Genomic DNA, 18,410 nt, shown 5'->3' with positions numbered 1-18,410 from the left:
AACCCTGGCTGTATAATTTTGTAAACAGAGTCATCTGTAAAATGAGGTTTAGGGTAGTGCTTCCTATTTGATAGGTGTGATATAATGATTTAATGAAATAATGACTATAAAGCATTTAGTGCAGTTTTGTAGGCCTTTTAATCATAATTTAAGAAGCCCAGCCTGGAACTAGGAATTTGAAGATCTTTCTAGATACCATAGGGAATTGTGAGGTAGGTGGTCAATGGAGCATTCTTCAGGATAATGTAACAAATTGCTCTTTGTCAGTCTGGATCACAGAAGCCATATGTCTACTTTGATCTCTGTGACTTGATAACTTTCAAAGTAGAAGACTGCTATAAATTTAACGAAAGGTTAATTGTAATTTTGACTTGACAAGCAACTTAATTGGTACATAGTGTACCTATATCCAAATGTACAGTAGTGAACCAAATTTTGAGGACTGATGCTTAGGATATTGGGGAAAATACCATGTTCAGTGAACAGTTTTGAAGCTGACTAATAATCTGTGTCAATGACAGTTACACAAAGTTTATCCAAGTCAATGGACAGAGACATTTGTTAAGAACCTTTTCAGACTTGATTAAGAATTTCATTTTCTAATTTATAAACATGAAATATATGATTTTTATTACCGGTGTGGTTACTCATGCCACTCTAGATGCTAACCTTCATTTTCTAAACAAGTGAGAAATCAGTTCAGTTTTCGTTTGGTGGCTTTAGTTTCAATCCCTTCAGCCCCATCTAAATGAAAACCACTCTGCCTATGGAATACTTGCTCTGTTCTTCCTGCCTCATGGTTTTTCCCTCCATTTTCTCACTGCTAATCCTTTTCCAATCTTTATCTTTCCTTCCCTACTTTCTAAATATTTCTGAGGAGGCAGGGAATACTAAAGGATTCCTCACATGTGATCCCTCTGTCCCTTGCAAACTTAATTCTCTCCTATGAAAGATAATTCTATCCCATAAAAAAGGATGATTGGGATTTTCAGTTTCTAGATGCCTTTCCAACATGGAGTCTGCCTTAACTCTTAGTTCCCATTCTTTGAGATATGATAGTAGCCGTTTGTCTTCTGTTACATAGTTTTCTGTCCAGGCTTCATAAGGCTAGGTTAGCATTTTTTTTTAGGAAGTAAGTATGCTATGACAGGTTGATATGTTTCCCCATACATTTTGTTTTTGATGGCATGTCAACACCTGAATTTTCCTTTCCTTTCATAAGCCTTACTCAAGAAAAACCGTGAAAACTTTTTACAGTTTTTTTCTATTAATTTATATTCTATTTCCATTTTTATATTTCAGGTTGTGTTTTGCTAAGGTATAACTAAAAGACTATACCTAAAATAACTAAGGTATTACTAAAATTGTAATGTCTTTCAACTTGGTTTCACAGTTAGGTTCAATTCAGAATGTCTTTATTGTTTTTAATTTAGTGCAACAAGCATTAAATATTGGTTAAATGTTTAATGAATTAGCTACGGATAATATTGCTTCCACAACTAATTTCCTTGATCTGTGATAGCATATTTTAGGTTGTACCAGATCTCATTGTTCTATGCTCTATTCAGATAATTAGCTATGTAACTACAGGGCATATTCTGATCAAGTAATACCTTGCAAGGCAGAACACACAAAACAGTTTAAGGGCATCGATTTAAAGTAGGGTATGGGGCACCTGGGTGGCTCAGTCATTTAGCATCCTACTTCAGCTCAGGTCATGATCTCACAGCTCATGAGTTCAAGCCCTGCTTTGGGCTCTGTGCTGACAGCTCACAGCCTGGAGAATGGAGCCTATTTCAGATTCTGTGTCTCCTCTCCCTCTCCCCCTCCCCACTCATGCTCTGCTCTCTCTCAAAAATAATAAACATTAAAAAATGTATATATATAAAGATAAAGTAGGGTAAATATTCCTTCATGATGTCTATATTTTTCTTTAAGCATAGATTAATATAACCATGTAGAGTCAATTTGCTACCAGTGCAACTCTAATTTCACCTCTTTTTTTCCCATTTATCATAATTATTTAACCCAAATAGTACCAGCATATATATGTGCACATTTGATAACTACTTAAAAAAAAACAATTAGGTAAAACTATTTGAAACAATTTGTTGGCCTGTTTGCAATACTTTCATATTTCAAAGTAGCACAAGGCAATAAATACTTTGAATATGTGGTAACATCAGACATTGGCAGGTGGATCAACATCCAAAGTAGGGTGAGAGTGGCAGTAGTCATTAAGAACATAAGCAACATACAGAGTCTCATATTTGCTTCCTTTCCTCTCAAAATAATAATCCAGCATTTATATTGCATTTACTAAGTGTCAAGTGTTACTCAGAACACTTATGAACGTTACCTATTATTATTCTCATTTTACTCTTAAAGAAACAGTCACAGAAAGGTTAAGAAACTTGGCCAAGGTCACAAACAAGTGGCTAAGATTCAAACCCAATGCAGAGTCCATATCCTTACCTGCCATGCTAAATTTAGGTTGCTGGGATTAGAATCCTAGTGCGGCTCCTTACATTGTGTGACCACAGGGCAAGTTTCTGAGAATTACTGGGCCTCATTTTTATCATTTGTATAATGGGGGGCAATAATACTACGTTATTTTGTAACTAAAATGTACTTAGTGCAGTATATACCTAGCATACAGTTCTTTTGAGAAATATTGTTTCAAGTTTATGTGGCATGGAGGACAGGTACTATCACCACTGCCTGAATGAGACTTTAACAGTAGAAGCTGTCTCCTTGGCCAACACTAGAGTGCCATTTTGGCTCCGTTTCTTGCTTCTGGGCACCCTCCTCTAACTCATTGCCTTTTATGGCCTTTGTCCCTCCTGTGACTACAACTGTAGTGCTCCTTTTCCCACTTAAAACACCCGGAGTTTCAATTTACTCCTTTGCTAATTCTTCTTAAGAGATGATGTCAATGTGGCTGGTATTTAATTGCATTGGAAATAAAACAATAGAAATGAAGCTATTAACGGGATGGATCTTTTTCTGGATTTAAGCCTTTGAAGAGGAAGTATTCCAAAGAAAAATAAAATAGAATTTGAGCAGAGATTTTAAGAAATTTCTAAGTTATGTTATTCAAAAATTTATTCTTCCTACACCAGTATATCCATAGGTATCTTAGATGTATTTTGACAGATCATACCTTTCTTCATGAAATAATGATCAAAGAATATTTATAAAATTGAGTATTATGGCAGGTAAATCTGAGATATCCTTTATTATTCTGTCTAGGAAGACAGTTACAGTTTGGTTCATGGTTTTTCCCAATAATCGCTTTTTTTTTTTTTTTTTGATGGGAAAAATGTTTAATTATCTACTCAATCCATTTGGTGTATTTCAAAAGGTGCAATACTTTTCTTCATTTATCAGTAAAAGAAGTTAGAAATTAACTTCAAAAAAAATAAGCAAATGGCAAACAAATTTCCTTGAAAGTCACAGTCACATATGGAGTGCATCCTAGAAAAGACGAGGGGCAAGACAGGTTCCACCCGCTTTCATGATTTCATCAAGTACTGGACCTACTCAAGGGTGGAGGGAAAAGGCAGCTTTCAAAAAGGAGTATGTTATTAAATGAGGCATTTACTAACTCATTCCTAAGAGCACCAGGTGGGGAACAAATGTTCTAAACTAGTTCTAGGAAATGGAATGTGGAATCAGTCCATCCTCCTCCCTTAAGGGCTGTCCAATGGTTACTGACTTTAAGAAACATGACTAAATAAAAACAAACCCCACACACAGTTCCTCCTCCAAAAAATAAAGATAAATAAAAACAAAACAAAAAAACAAAAACAAAATCAAACCCTTAAGTGTCCCAGATTATTCTCCAGAGTGGATGGAGCCCTGGAAGCAGCCCCAACAACCCAAGTTAGTCTGTTGCAGAGTCATCACAAGCATGCCTTGCTTTTTGACAAAAAAAACAAAACAAAAAAAAAAAAAAACCCAAAATAAAACAAAAAACAAATTGTAACAACAAAACAAAAACTAATACTAATCATTTTTCTGACAATACACAATTACTGAAATTAACCAGTACTGAGAGGAGGAAGGGGACCATACCTATGGGCCTTGTCTCACACTAGTGCATGTGGGTAGTTGCAGGACATTTGTCATTATTGCAAAAACGAATTTTAATTTTCAATCTTTAGTTTGATTTAACATTGCTTTTAGTACGGTGCTGACACCAGCTGTGCGGAAAGGGCTCTGGAGATGTTCATAGCAGCACACACCTCGGGTCTTCTTCGGCACTGGAAGCTCCAGGGCAGCCAATATTGCTTCGTCAAAAACATCCATTAGGCTTTTCTGTGTGAGTGCAGAACACTCTACATACTTGACCACCTTCAGGCCATGGGGCAGCTTTTCAGCAGTCTTTGGAGTGACAGGCTTCTCTTTGTTCTTGGCAAGTTTCTCAATCGTAGAGGGGTCATCTCGGAGATCAATTCAGGTCCCAACAAGCAAGAAAGGAGTCTGTGGACAGTGGTGAGTTACCTCAAGCACCCACTTCTCCTTCACATTTTCAAATGAGGACGGAGAGACCACTGAAAAACAGACTAGAAATACATGTTTGTGGATAACTCAGCGGTCGTAATCTGTCATAATCCTCTTGCCCTGCAGTATCAAAAAGTCCAAGAGTATATGGCTCTCCACCAATCATAACTGTGACTACATAGTTGCCAAAAACTATCGGTACATACTCCGATGGAAATTTATTTGTTGTGTAGGCTATCAGGAGACATGTTTCACCAACGGCACCATCGCCCACAACAACACACTTAATTGTCTCCATTGGTGAAACCGTTTTGTATTTACTTTAAATATTTCACATTGAATGATGACCTCAGCTTCTCCCCGGGGCTCCCATTAATCACTTTAAGAGTATAGGATTTTAGAAGCCATTGATAATACTCAGAAGAATAATAATCTTTTCTAACAGGCAATTATGAATTAACTTTTTGATTAAGTGGTTCAGAATTTTTGTATGTGCCTTTGACTTTATTTTATTATTGATACTGTTAAAATTGAATGCAATGAGTGAATAGCCTGAATTCTGCAATTGCCTTTTCAGAATTAAGCCATCCTAAATTACAATTATGAATATTGTTTAAAATTGGGAATACACTTTATGAAAATGAAGATACAATTTCAGGTATCTTGGGCTAATTTTAAGAAACATTTCAGATTATGAATTTTTATGAGTATCACAGTGTAGTTTGAAAGTAATAAAAAATCAAGAACATGTTTATATATGTTTAATGAAAAACAAATATACAAAATGATGAAATCTGATACATCTTTGCCTCATGCTTGTAAATCTATGGAAATGCCTTCTCTACTCCTCAGGCTTTTCAAGAAGTTTGCTGGAATATTGCTGATAGATGCATTGTATATTATAACAGAATGAAATTTTGATACTAAATGAATAAATTAGTTGAGAAAAAGGAGCCAGAAGAAGGATAATTAATTATGGAAATTAATGTCACTAAGATACTTTTTATGAGCTAGTTTGAATTTGTTGTATTTTAGGGGCGCCTGGGTGGCGCAGTCGGTTGAGCGTCCGACTTCAGCCAGGTCACGATCTCGCGGTCCGTGAGTTCGAGCCCCGCGTCAGGCTCTGGGCTGATGGCTCAGAGCCTGGAGCCTGTTTCCGATTCTGTGTCTCCCTCTCTCTCTGCTCCTCCCCCGTTCATGCTCTGTCTCTCTCTGTCCCAAAAATAAATAAAAAACGTTGAAAAAAAAATTAAAAAAAAAGAAAAATAGAATATATAGAGAACTGATAAAACTTAAAACACAAAAAACTTATAAAACACAAAAAAACCCCACAAATAATCCATTTAAAAAAATGGACAGAAGACATGAAAAGACATTTTCCCAAGTAGACATCCAGATGGCCAATAGACATGAAAAGATGCTCAATATCACTCATCATCAGGGAAATGAAAATCAAAGTCATGATGAGATACCACCTCACACCTATCAGAATGGATAAAATCAGCAACTCAAGAAAAAACAAGTGTTGGTGAAGATGCGGAGAAAGAGGAACCGCATTGCACTGTTGATGGGATGCAAACTGGTGCAGCCACTCTGGAAAACAGTATGGAAGTTCCTCAAAAAGTTAAAATAGAATTACCCTATGATCCAGAAATTACACTACTAGATTTTTACCCAAAGAATAAAAAAAAAATACTAATTCAAAGGGATACATACACCCCATAGTTTATAGCAACATTATCTACACTAGCCAAATTATGGAAACAGCTCAACTGTCCATCAACTGATGAATGGATAAAAAAGAAGCAGTATAAATATACACAATGGCATATTAATCATAAAAAAGAATGAAATCTTGCCATTTGCCACAACATGGATGGAACTAGAATATGATGCTAGGCAAAATAAGTCAGAGAAATACCATATGATTTCACTCATATGTGGAATTTAAGAAACAAAACAAATGAGCAAAGGGAAAAAAGAGAGAGGCAAACCAAGAAGCAGGCTCTTACCTATAGAGAACAAACTGAAGGTTACCAGAAGGGAGGTGGTTGGAGATGGGTAAAGTAGGTGATGGGGATTAAGGTAGGCACTTGTGATGAGCACCAGGTGTTGTATGGAAGTATTGAATCACTATATTGTATACCTGGAACTAATATTACACTGTATATTAACTAACTGGAATTTAAATAAACATAATGTGTATAAAATTAAAATAAAATAATATTATAAAAATAAATTATTTGACCCATGAAATAAAGAATAATAAAAAATATTACAATTGGAAATAACTTCAGAATCTATTACAGTCTCCCTCTTAAAATATTTCTTCCATAAAAATCCTTGCTGTTTTTCCCAAACTATATTTACAAGTTAATAGTTCTGAGAAAGGTGCCATGTAAAAAGAGTTTCATTCTGTAGGGAACTGCATACAATCTTCTGCTCTTGAAGGGGAGAATAGTATATTTACAATAAATATTCTGAAATTCTCTGTAATAGAATGTTTTATAAAATCAAATGGACTAGAATACTTTGTTTTCTAATTGATATCTTTTTTTTTGATAAATTATGTCCTAGTGAAAGGAAATACAGTGTTAGAGAAAGTTTACTCCATCATGAGATAGTTCTTATTAGAATATTACTCTTTATTGTAAGATAAAATACACCTTATAATCTGACTGTTTGCCCATTTTTTATCTCCTGGAGCAAGAGAAGAAAACCTTTAAGATAGATATGAACTATCTGCCCACTTAAACTCTTATTTTTTCACTTAATGGAACAGCCTCTTCATGTGATATGGTATATATGCCCCTTACCATTCTGGCCTTTCATTTCTAAGCATAAGCAAATCTTTTCTATAATGTCTCCTCACCACTGAATGTAATATTCTATATATAATGTGACAATAATCAAGAACAGTGAACAATGGCATTCTTTTTGTTCTAGAAATGTTTTATAATGGTGCTATCACTTAACAAAAAGTTGTATTATCTTGTTGGTTTACATTTAATTTATGGTGAAAAGAAAAAAAAATTGATATCTTGGTTTTATATGTAAGCTATCATGTCCAGATTTTGCTCATACCATAATTGAACTTCCATTCTTGAAACCAAGTAAAGAACTTATACATCCATCTATGTACTATTAACGTTGTGTTGATTTCTGCTCATTATAAGTTGCCAAGGGGCATCTGAATCCTGATTTTGAAATCTAGTAACTGAGTTATCTTTCATAAATTTCTACTGATCAGATAAGGACTATCCATTAGGATGGAATGGAAACATTAACTAGTATAATGAGGGTTGGTTTTTTGTTTTTTGTTTTGTTTTGTTTTGTTTTTACATACAGTTTGCTGCAATTTGTGTACAGTTACTAAAATTTCATTAAAATGTGATAAAATTCAGTCTGCTTTCATCCTTAATGAACATAGGAAAAATATGTCAAATGCTTTGTTTTAATCACCACATACTTATATAAACATCATAAGTCTGCTCTAAAAAGCATAAAGTGATAAGGTTTGTGTTACTTTATTTTAGTGGTTCTATATTGGCTTTTAGTTTTTGTGGCTTTACCTATTGAATACATTGTTAATTATTTACTTTAAGAATCCAGTGGGCATCAATCTCAAAATTATCAGTTTATAAGTATCTTGTGGGGGCGCCTGGGTGGCGCAGTCGGTTAAGCGTCCGACTTCAGCCAGGTCACGATCTCGCGTTCCGTGAGTTCGAGCCCCGCGTCAGGCTCTAGGCTGATGGCTCGGAGCCTGGAGCCTGTTTTCGATTCTGTGTCTCCCTCTCTCTCTGCCCCTCCCCCGTTCATGCTCTGTCTCTCTCTGTCCCAAAAATAAATAAACGTTGAAAAAAAAATTAAAAAAAAATACAAGTATCTTGTGTATTATTATTGGATGTTACTAAAGTAATTGGTTTATTTGTTTTTGTTTTACTTGTGAGTCTAACTAGGCTCATGGAGAGCAGAATTCATTTGCAGTGGTTAATTACTTTGTTATTATTTTTCTATCAGTTTGGTCAGGAAGAATAGAATGCATAAAAGCTTTGTTTGCTATCTTAAACTTTTTTCAGTTTTATGGAGAAATACAAAGAGCAAATAGAATATTTTTAAATTCAAACTTTCCTTCCACCTATGTTAATATTATGCCATGTTGCCCTAAACAATATTCTTATGCTAGAAGTAGCTTTTAAAGCCCCAAGTTAGCTCTCCATAGCAATTTTCAGAAAGCTCACTTCATTCTGGGCTTATAAATTTCTTGGGGCTTATAAATATCACTAAATATTTGTGTCACTCTTATTTTCCTTGATCAAGTGTCCCTTTGTTTTTCTTTGAAAATATTGCTCATTAGCCCTTATGTGTTTTCACTTCAATGCACCCTGATTTACTTTTGCATTTATACTTTCTTTCTTGAATTCCTTGATTATAGAATCACTCATATCCCCTATTCATTTTTTTAAAATTATATATATAAGGTTTTCTGACACATAGGTACTTAACTTTCTTTTTCGATTTCAAAAATTTTAAATTGTATGCATGTTTACTTGTTTTTAAGAGTCTCATAACATTTATGTCACAAATTGCATCTTGCATTGTGATCCAGACTGTGAGACCAGCAGTCTTCCTCATTCATTCTTTTTTAATACAAGTTAAAATTTCAATTAGGCAATTAAAAAAAATTCCAGAATTTTCTGTTTAGTAAAATAGTTCTAAGAATATATCCAGTAGTTTATGTCTTCCTTGGTTTCCTTCTGGTCTATTCAGTATCAGGAATAGAACTGTTCCTATTCTTCTCTTGTAGTCTATCACTACTATTTTACTTTTAGTTTTTAGTTTTTTAGCTTTATAATTTTATTGGGATATAAATGACATATAACATTGTATAAATTTAGCTTGTACAGTGTGATGATTTGATAGATGTCTATAATGTGAAATGATTACCACAGTAAAGTTGAAACATACATTGTCTCACATAGTTACCTTTGTGCGTGGGCGCGTTTGTGCGTGCATGTGTGTGTGTGTGTGTAGTGAAAATCTGCTCTCTTGGTAACTTTTGAGTGTATAATACAATGTTGATAACTGTAGTCACCATGTTGTACATTAGATCTTCAAACTTATTCATATTATTACTGGCAGTTTGTACATTTTGAACACGTTTTCTCTAACCACCACCATTCTACCCTCTGTTTCTTTCAATTGAGTTTTTTCCAGATTCTATATTTAAGTCAGATCATATGATACTTGTCTTCCTCTGTCTTTTTTCACTTAGCATAATCCCCTCAAGGTCCATCCATGTTGGCACCAATGGCTGGATTTCCATCTTTATGGCTAAATAATATGAGAGACAGACAGAGACGGAGACAGAGAGAGAAAGTGTATGTGTGTATCACATTTTCCTTACCCATTCATTCATTCATTGATGGCAACTTAGATTGTTTTCATGCCTTGACTATTGTGAATAATGCTTCAGAGAACAGATAGCTCTTTAAGATGGTGATTTCATTTCCTTCAGATCATATGGTAGTTTTACTTTTAATGTTTTTGAGGAACCTCCGTACTATTTCCCATAGTGGCTGTACCAATTTGCACTCCCACCAGTAGCGTACAAGTGTTCCCTTTTCTCCACATCCTCACTAGCACTTATTGTGTCTTTTTAATAATAGACATCCTAAGAGGTTTGAGATAATATCTCATTTTGGTTTTGATTTGTGTTTTCCTGATGATTAGGGATATTGAACACCTTTTCACATACATGTTGGACATTTGTATGTGTTCTTTGAAAAAACTATCTGCTCCTTTCCTCTGCCCATTTTCAACAGGATTATTTGCTTGCTATTGACATGAATGAGTTTCTTATATTCTAGATACTAACCCCTTATCAGATAGATGGTTTGCACATATTTTTTCCCATTCTGTAGGTTGCATTTTCATTTTGTTGATTGTTTCTTTTGTTGTGCAGAAGCTGTTTAGTCTGATGTAGTCCCAATTGTTTATTCTTGCTTTTGTTGCCTATGCTTTGGGCATCATATTAAAAAAATCATTGCCAAGACCAATATGAAGGAGATTTCTCGTGTATGTGTGTGTGTGTGTGTGTGTGTGTGTGTGTGTGTGTGTGTTTGTCAAAATTTACAGTTTCAAGTATTACATTTAAGGCTTTAATCAATTTTCAAGTTATTTTTTGTGAATTCCAGTTTCATCCTTCTGCAGGTCAATATCCAGTTTTCCCATCACCATTTATTGAAGAGACTATCTTTTCTCCATTGAGTATTCTTGGCTTCCTTGTCAAATTTCAACTGATCGCTTTTAGTCTTACCCAAATACTTTATAGTGTGTTCTCACTATAGTTTACAATACTTCTTCCCTGATCCCGTCTTTCTCAGGATTTAAAATTATGTAATATGATACCTCTATGGCTAAAAAGTAATTATTCCATTTTCATGGTATTGTCTTGACTCTTTAGAGCTTCACAAAGCTCAGTGAACCCTGTCTTAGTACACTGTTGGACAATTAAGTTGCACTTCCCAAATTGACTGGAGTTAGTTCTAATAATCGCTATGTGGTTTTTTGCCATTGGTTAACTTAAGAGTGTATGAGGGATAACAGTGGGGAGGGATCTGCCTAAAGAAAACCATTATACATCATTTTTTTCATTTCCAATTTCAAAGAGGCTACAATTACATATTAAGACCATAACCATGCTATATTTTATGTCTTAAGTTAGAAATAATTTGTATTAAACAGTTAAATTCAGCCTCTACATCCTTTGCTACCAAGAAATTCTGGCTTTCCCGTCTGCCCCTGTTCCCCATACCACCACCCTTGCTTCATTTCCAACTAGATTCTTATAAATTCATTTTGCTTTGCTGCATACTAAGAGGTATTTTAGCACTGTAGTTTTTCCTCTATTCAAACACTCAGTGTCTTTCTGGTTTTATGACTCAGGGATATTAACTGTTTTCTCTAGGGTGCCACTATGATCCCAGATACACTGAGTAACTTGGATGCTTGCTATGCAGAACACTTTGAGTAACCTTTATATAACCTAGTTGGCATAGCTGAGTATGCATATCTCAAATTCCCTTCTCAGTACCCAGGATTATTAAGATTTAGCTATGCCACAATAACTTCACACCAAAGCACCTGCTGTCAGCCCTTCTAAAACATGACTCAGTTCTCCTGCTGTGCATCCTGGAAGGGAAATGTCTGGTCTGAGTTACCATTATTTTAGCTTAGGTTTTCTCTACACTCAGTGCCTTTAACTCAATTAAATCTTTTTTTTCTCCTTTTCCTCAATATTTCTAACAGAAGGGACTACCACTTCAAACATAATTAATCAAGAATACACACAGCTGAGGAAAATACAGAAGGAAATCTTTAATATTTTGATTTTTATAGAAGAAAAATTCTAAGGATGAATGTGTTTTAATCTAGCTTTTAAGGGAATTTCATTTATATGGGAAAAACCATTTTGTTTGGAAAGGGAGGGCATTCACTTGTGCTCTTAAATTTAAGTTTTGGTAGCTGGCTGAGATTGAAGATAACTTGAGAGAGGGGCTAAGAACACTGGCTTTAGAGCCAGACTGACTTCAGTTTCTTTTCTGGCACCACATTAACTAGCTGTGTGACATAGGGCAAATCTACTAACTTAAATTTTCCTTACATTTAATACAGAGGTAATCACTCCTATCGGAGCTGATTATTGATAGGGTTAAAAGATACAATGTATGCACAGTGTAGAGCAAAATGCCTGCCATGTAAGAAGTGTTCCATAAATTATAACACTTTTGTTTACAAACCTCCAATCTCTGGTGCAACCATGGGTTGGCACTTGATACATGTGAGTACCAGATGTGAGCATATTTGGGCATAGAATATCATCACATCATTTTCTCTTCTTTTTAAAGTTTATTTTGAAAGAGGTAGAGAAAGAGAGCATGAGTGAGAGAGGGACAGGCAGAGGGGCAGAGAGAGAATCCCAAGCAGGCTCTGTGCTCTCAGCGTAGAGGCTGATGCACATACAGATGTACAAACCCTGAGATCATGACCTAAGCCGAAATCAAGAGGCGGATGCTTAACTGACTGAGCAATCTGGGAGTCTCACATAATTTTCAATGGAGAAAGAACTCTCTTAAGTTTTTTTTATTTCTCTTCAGATTTTGTGCCACTAACCTTTAGGTTTTTAGGATGTCAATGGTACACGTGCCTGGCTCCTAGAAATCATGAATTTAAGGTTATATGATGTCTGACATAATAATGTACCAACACACACACACACACACACACACACACACACACACACACACACACACACACACAGTTTGGGACTTTGATAGTGTGATAGTGACCAGACATGATCTATGTTAGGAAACTTCCCATTATCCCTTCAAAAAAACCAAAGCAAAACGAAAAAGCTCATGGCGTTTTTCTGATGATTATATAGAAAGCAATCTGAAAATAGAGTTGAAATTCTAAAGTTTTCACCCTTGCTCTCCCTTTTATGAAATATATGGCCTTGGACAGAGCCCTTTCCTTTGAAGTGAAAATAATATTTATCCTCTAAAATTTGGGGAGGATTAAGTGGGATCATGTATGCAAAAGTGCCGTGTAAGCTACCAATTTGTGCTTACTGTTGGACAGATTGTTAGATAGGTTTCGATTTTCACTTTCATGTCTGGATTCAGGAACTTCCAACTTAGTTCATATTTGTATTAGGCTAAATAAATAGAGGTCCCCTCCCCATTCCGACCTCTCCTTCCTTCTTTTCTCTCTCTTCAGAGAAGCCAGATAGATTAAATCATTAGATCATGTTAAGAGAGAAAATAACCTACACTCTAAGCATGTTTTATAAAACCTTTAAATATTAGCAGGCTGTTCAAAGTACTTTTATCACACTTAATGTCTTCAAAACCATGAGAAAGTTTCTGATAATTCATATATAGATTATATGGCACAAGGTACACTTCTTTGTAAGAAACCCCTACCAGCTGGTTTTGCTTCTAAGGAAATATATAGCTTTTCAATCTAAAATGAGAATATTTTTCCTGCACTGTCTTTTACGCAGGATTTTTTTTGAGATGACTCAAGATGAAAGAAATAAAAAAAAAATACTTACAACTGGGAAGTTAATGAAAATTTATTATTTTGTTGCTACTTCCTAATGCTACAATTGCATTATCCTTTTTCTCCTTTGAATCCAAGACTTCTGAGCCTCTTATCCTAAAACTTGATTGAAGAAGACTTATTCTTCCTCCAACACTTCAAAAACATGTCTCTTGATGCTTTGGTATGGAGTCTTAACTGCTTTTGTGCCTTCCTTTTTTAAATTTTTGTCTATCTAAACACATTGCCCAATGAGCAATTAAATTTACAGTTCTCCTGTTGTTATGTATTTGTTATTCAGCTGATCGTTGAAATGAAAATCCATTGGTGATTAAACTAAATGTATTCACTTCTGAAAACAATGCTTTGATCAAAATTTCTTCATCCATTAAGATATATGCCTGCAAGGAGGGGAAGCTTTCCTTAAGCATTTTAAGGTTCTTTTTAAAAATAATATTCTCCATTCTTTTAACCTATATAAAGGCAACATTTACAGCATTTCCCCCTGAAAAGTAATTTATTTCAGCCACCTTTTTAATAGTAACTATCACAGAAGATTAGCTCCAACCACGGGTCATGGCTATAATATATATCTTACAGGTATATTCTGAAATACTGTACTTAGGATAAAAATAGTTTACATGGCTTCCTTTTAATATAGAACAATTCTGGGACATTTGATTTCTACAAAATGTTAATTCAAAGACATCAGAATAAAAGGAATCTAGAAGACATGATCTGCCATTTCATCTTATGTACTCTTAAAACCTAATACTTCCCAGTAATTTACCAGTAGTAAGGACCAAATTAAAAGAAATATTCTTCATGATGATGATAATGATGATGATGATGATGATGATGATGATGATGGCAGCTAATAGTTACTGAACTTTGTCTTATCTGACTTAATGCCCTCAGCTCTTTACATTTCAAAGAAATGAAATTCATGGGTAGAAAGATTAATTCAACTAAGGTTATGGTAGAGCTATGACTTGAACTCAGTCAATGTGACTTCAAGTCAGTGTCAGACTTCCTTTATGTAGTCTTTATATATATGTATATATATACATATATATATTGAGAGAGTGTGCAGGTGATGCACTAGCAGGGGAGGGGCAGTGAGGTGGGGGGAGAGAGAGAGAGAATGAATGAATGAATGAATGAATGAATGAATCCTAAGCAGGCTCCTCACTGTCATTGCAGAGCCCAATGCAGGGCTCAAACTCAAGAACTATGAGATCCTGACCTGGGCCAAAATCAAGAATCTGATGCTTAACCGACTGATCCAATATGTCAACAGGTTGATTTTGAAAATCATAATGTAAACCAGTATGACATTTATATATACCTCTTTAAATGCCTTTTTTAAAAAATAAAATCTGTAAGCTTTTATTTATTAAAACTCCTTAATCTTCCCCATTTGGTATCTCTTATGGGATATCTTAATATATATCATGCATGGACACAGATTTTAATAAAAATTAGTCCTGTAAGAAATATCCCTGTTACATATTCTTAACACCTAAAAGTACTCCATGATAGAAAATGAATACATTCACATTTATCTTATATCATACTTCCTGTTTGAGTGTATGATGTGCCTTAGTAATATTAAAAAGGATTCTGAGTTTGGTGCATTTGGAAAGTTTGGGATTCATTTCTGGATATTGCCACTACTGTTAATGGTTGCTTACCAATACCAGACTAACCTTCCTAAATTACTTGTTTTCTACTATTATTTACTATGTCTATTAAATCTAGACTCCTTTCCCCATGCAGTTTTGTGAGCTGACTGTCTAACCTCCCCACTGTAAATCCCACTGGATCTCAGCAGGAGCTGGAAACTCTAATTAGGCAGTCCCTTTGTCCCTATATTCTCCTTACCTGTAATGATCATGCCTTTCTCCCTGTTTTTATTTATGCTCCTTCCCAGGCATGTGATTATTGTTCTTTATTCCCTTCTTCAAAAACTTATTCATCCTTCAGCATCCTTACTTCCATGGAGAAGTTTGTCAGGTTAACTCAAATCACAATGATCTCTAATTTTTCTCAAACCCTAGAGTATCTTTAATGCAATTTCCAGTCCTTGATTATAGATTATATTGTATTTACTGTGAATTTTTGATTCATAAGTCTTACCCACTTATAAATTACTAGTTATAAATTTACTTATAAATTACTAGTTATAAATTTACTAGATTAAATATGATAAATTAATCATATTCTATACAGAATCATCTCACCTACAGACTTTAAGTTAATGCATTTTATTGACAAGTAGAAAGGTGCAGGTGAAGGAAACATATTTCATTTTTGCTGACTGCCCTCATATGGCTTTATAAGTTGTGTGAAGTCACTTAGGTCTTGTTCATCTGGATCACCAACCTGTGAACTGTTTGGAATATTGTCTTGTTTCAGGCTTACTTATGATAGAAAAAAGAAAGTTAAAATCCACTCTTTTATTTTTTTTTAAAGTTTATTTATTTATTTTGAAGGAAAGAGAGTGTAAACAGGGAAGGAGCAGAGAGAGAGGGAGACAGAGAATCCCAAGCAGGCTCCACGCTGTTAGTGCAGAAAGCCTGACACAGGGTTCAAACTTACCAACCATGAGATCATGATCTGAGCTGAGATCAAGAGTCAGACTCTTAACTGACTGAGCCACCCAGTCTTCCCCATATTGGTGCCTTTAAAGGGTTACTTTGAGCTTGTGAACACATGAGTTTAGGAACAGATTTTTAGAATTTAACCTGTTTCTAAGCACTTATCTGTATCTCACAAAGTGAGGACTCAAAAAGTAGTCAGTGCTTTCTTGCTTGTTTTCCTTCATGGATAAAGGTTCTTCAATATCTAAACTAATGTATCATTTATAAACATATTTTCCCCATGAACTGGTTAATCTAACAAGTTCAATAGAATGCTGTGGATTCTAGATATAGGTATACACATTCACAACAGTATATATTGTACAAATATAGCTATATAACATCTATATTGTCTATGATTTATAGTGAGAGACATGTTGGTATCACCTCTGCCTCTCTGTCCGTTTATTCTCCCAATCATGCCAGTGCTCCTACTCAAAAGTATGTACTTATTGTAGATGCTGCCATGGGAGATATATCTGCATCAGAACATAGAACAAATTACATTTCTTTACAGAAATAGAAAATGCAATCCTTAGATTCATATGGAATCGCAAAAGACCCTGAATAGCAAAAGAAATCACAAGAAAGAACAGAGCTGTAGACATCACTCTTCCTGATGTCAAAATATATTACAAAGCTTTAGTAGTCAAAGCAGTACGATAGTGGCATAAAAACAAGAATATGACTGGGGTTCCTGAGTGGGTCATTCGGCTGAGCATTGAACTTCAGCTCACGTCATGATCTCATGGTCTGTGGGTTTGAGCCATGCGTTGGGCTCTGTGCTGACAGAGCCTGCTTCGGATTCTGTTTCTCCTTGTATCTCTTTGCCCCTTCCTAACTCCTGCTTTGTGTGTGTGTGTCTCTCTCTCAAAAATAAACATTAAAAAACAAAAACAAACAACAACAACAACAACAACAAAACACAAGCATATGACCAATGGAACAGAATAGAGAACACAGAAATAAATCCAGCATTTGTGGTCAACTGGTCTCTGACTAGGGTGCCTGGAACATACAATGGGGAAATGATTGTCTCCTCAATAAATAGTGTTAACAAAATTGGACACCCATAAGCAGAAGAATGAAATTGGACTTTATCTCACATCATATAAAAAACCATCAAATCAAAATGGATTGAAGACTTAAATATAAGACCTGGAACTATAAACTGCAGTAGAAAAGAACATGGGAAAAAGCTTCTTGACATTGGTCTTGGCAATGATTTTTTGGATATGACACCAAAAGCACAGGCAGAAAAGATAAAAATAGACAAGTGGGATTGCAAGCTCCTCTAAAGCAGTGGAAATAAGCAAGTGAAAAGATAGCCCATACAATGCGAGAAATTATTTGCAAACCATATATCTGATAACAGGTTGATATCTAAAATACACAAGGAACTCCTACAATCAATACCAAAACAAAAACAAAAGACAAAAAAAAAAAAGAAAAGAAAAACAAAAAAGGAAAATAAAGAAATCTCCAAAACAAATAACCCACTTAAAATATGTGTAAAGAACACAGAAAATGTGAATAGATGTTTCTCCAAAGAAGACCTACACATTGCTGACAACTACATGAAAAGATGTGCAGCATCACTCATCATCAGGGAAATGCAAATCAAAACCACAATGAGATCTCAGTTCCACCTGATAGGATGTGTATTATGAAAAAGACAAGATAACAAGTATTGGCAAAGATATGAAGATAAGGGGGGCATCTGTGTGGCTCAGTCAGTAGAATATTGACTCTTGATATCAGGGTTGTGAGTTCGAGCCTTATCTTGGATCTAGATAGAGATTACTTAAATTTTTAAAAAAATCTTTAAAAAAGTTAGGGAGAAAAGAGAACATTTCTACACTGTTGGTGAGAATGAAAATTAATACCACTATTATGTAAAATAGGATGCAGATTCCCCCCAAAATTAAAAGTAAAACTATCATATGATCCAACAGTTTCACTTTTGGGTATATATCCAAGGAAAGGAAACCTGAATCCCAAAGAGATATCTGTATTTCAGTATTTTTTGCAGCAGTGTTCACAAGAGCCACAATATAGAAAAAAATATAAATGTCAGTGAGTGAATGTACAAAGTCACACGAAAGTCACCACACACACACACACACACACACACACACACACACACACACACACACA

At 34.9% G+C, this 18,410-nt stretch overlaps 1 long non-coding RNA gene and 1 pseudogene across 2 annotated transcripts in view; one reads left to right on the top strand and one right to left on the bottom strand.

Annotated features, from left to right (window-relative positions):
• LOC121034552 (uncharacterized) overlaps window positions 1-18,410 on the top strand; it is a 477,366-nt gene that overhangs the window by 122,154 nt on the left and 336,802 nt on the right. The gene's annotated exons all lie outside the window — the stretch shown is intronic.
• LOC121034551 (cell division control protein 42 homolog) lies at window positions 4,128-4,945 on the bottom strand (annotated as a pseudogene).

The sequence above is a fragment of the Herpailurus yagouaroundi genome, unplaced genomic scaffold (genome assembly GCF_014898765.1).
Source record: "Herpailurus yagouaroundi ecotype Mexico unplaced genomic scaffold, PumYag 160, whole genome shotgun sequence".
Classification (NCBI taxonomy): Eukaryota; Metazoa; Chordata; class Mammalia; order Carnivora; family Felidae; genus Herpailurus; species Herpailurus yagouaroundi.
This window is presented reverse-complemented; position numbering and strand designations above follow the sequence as displayed.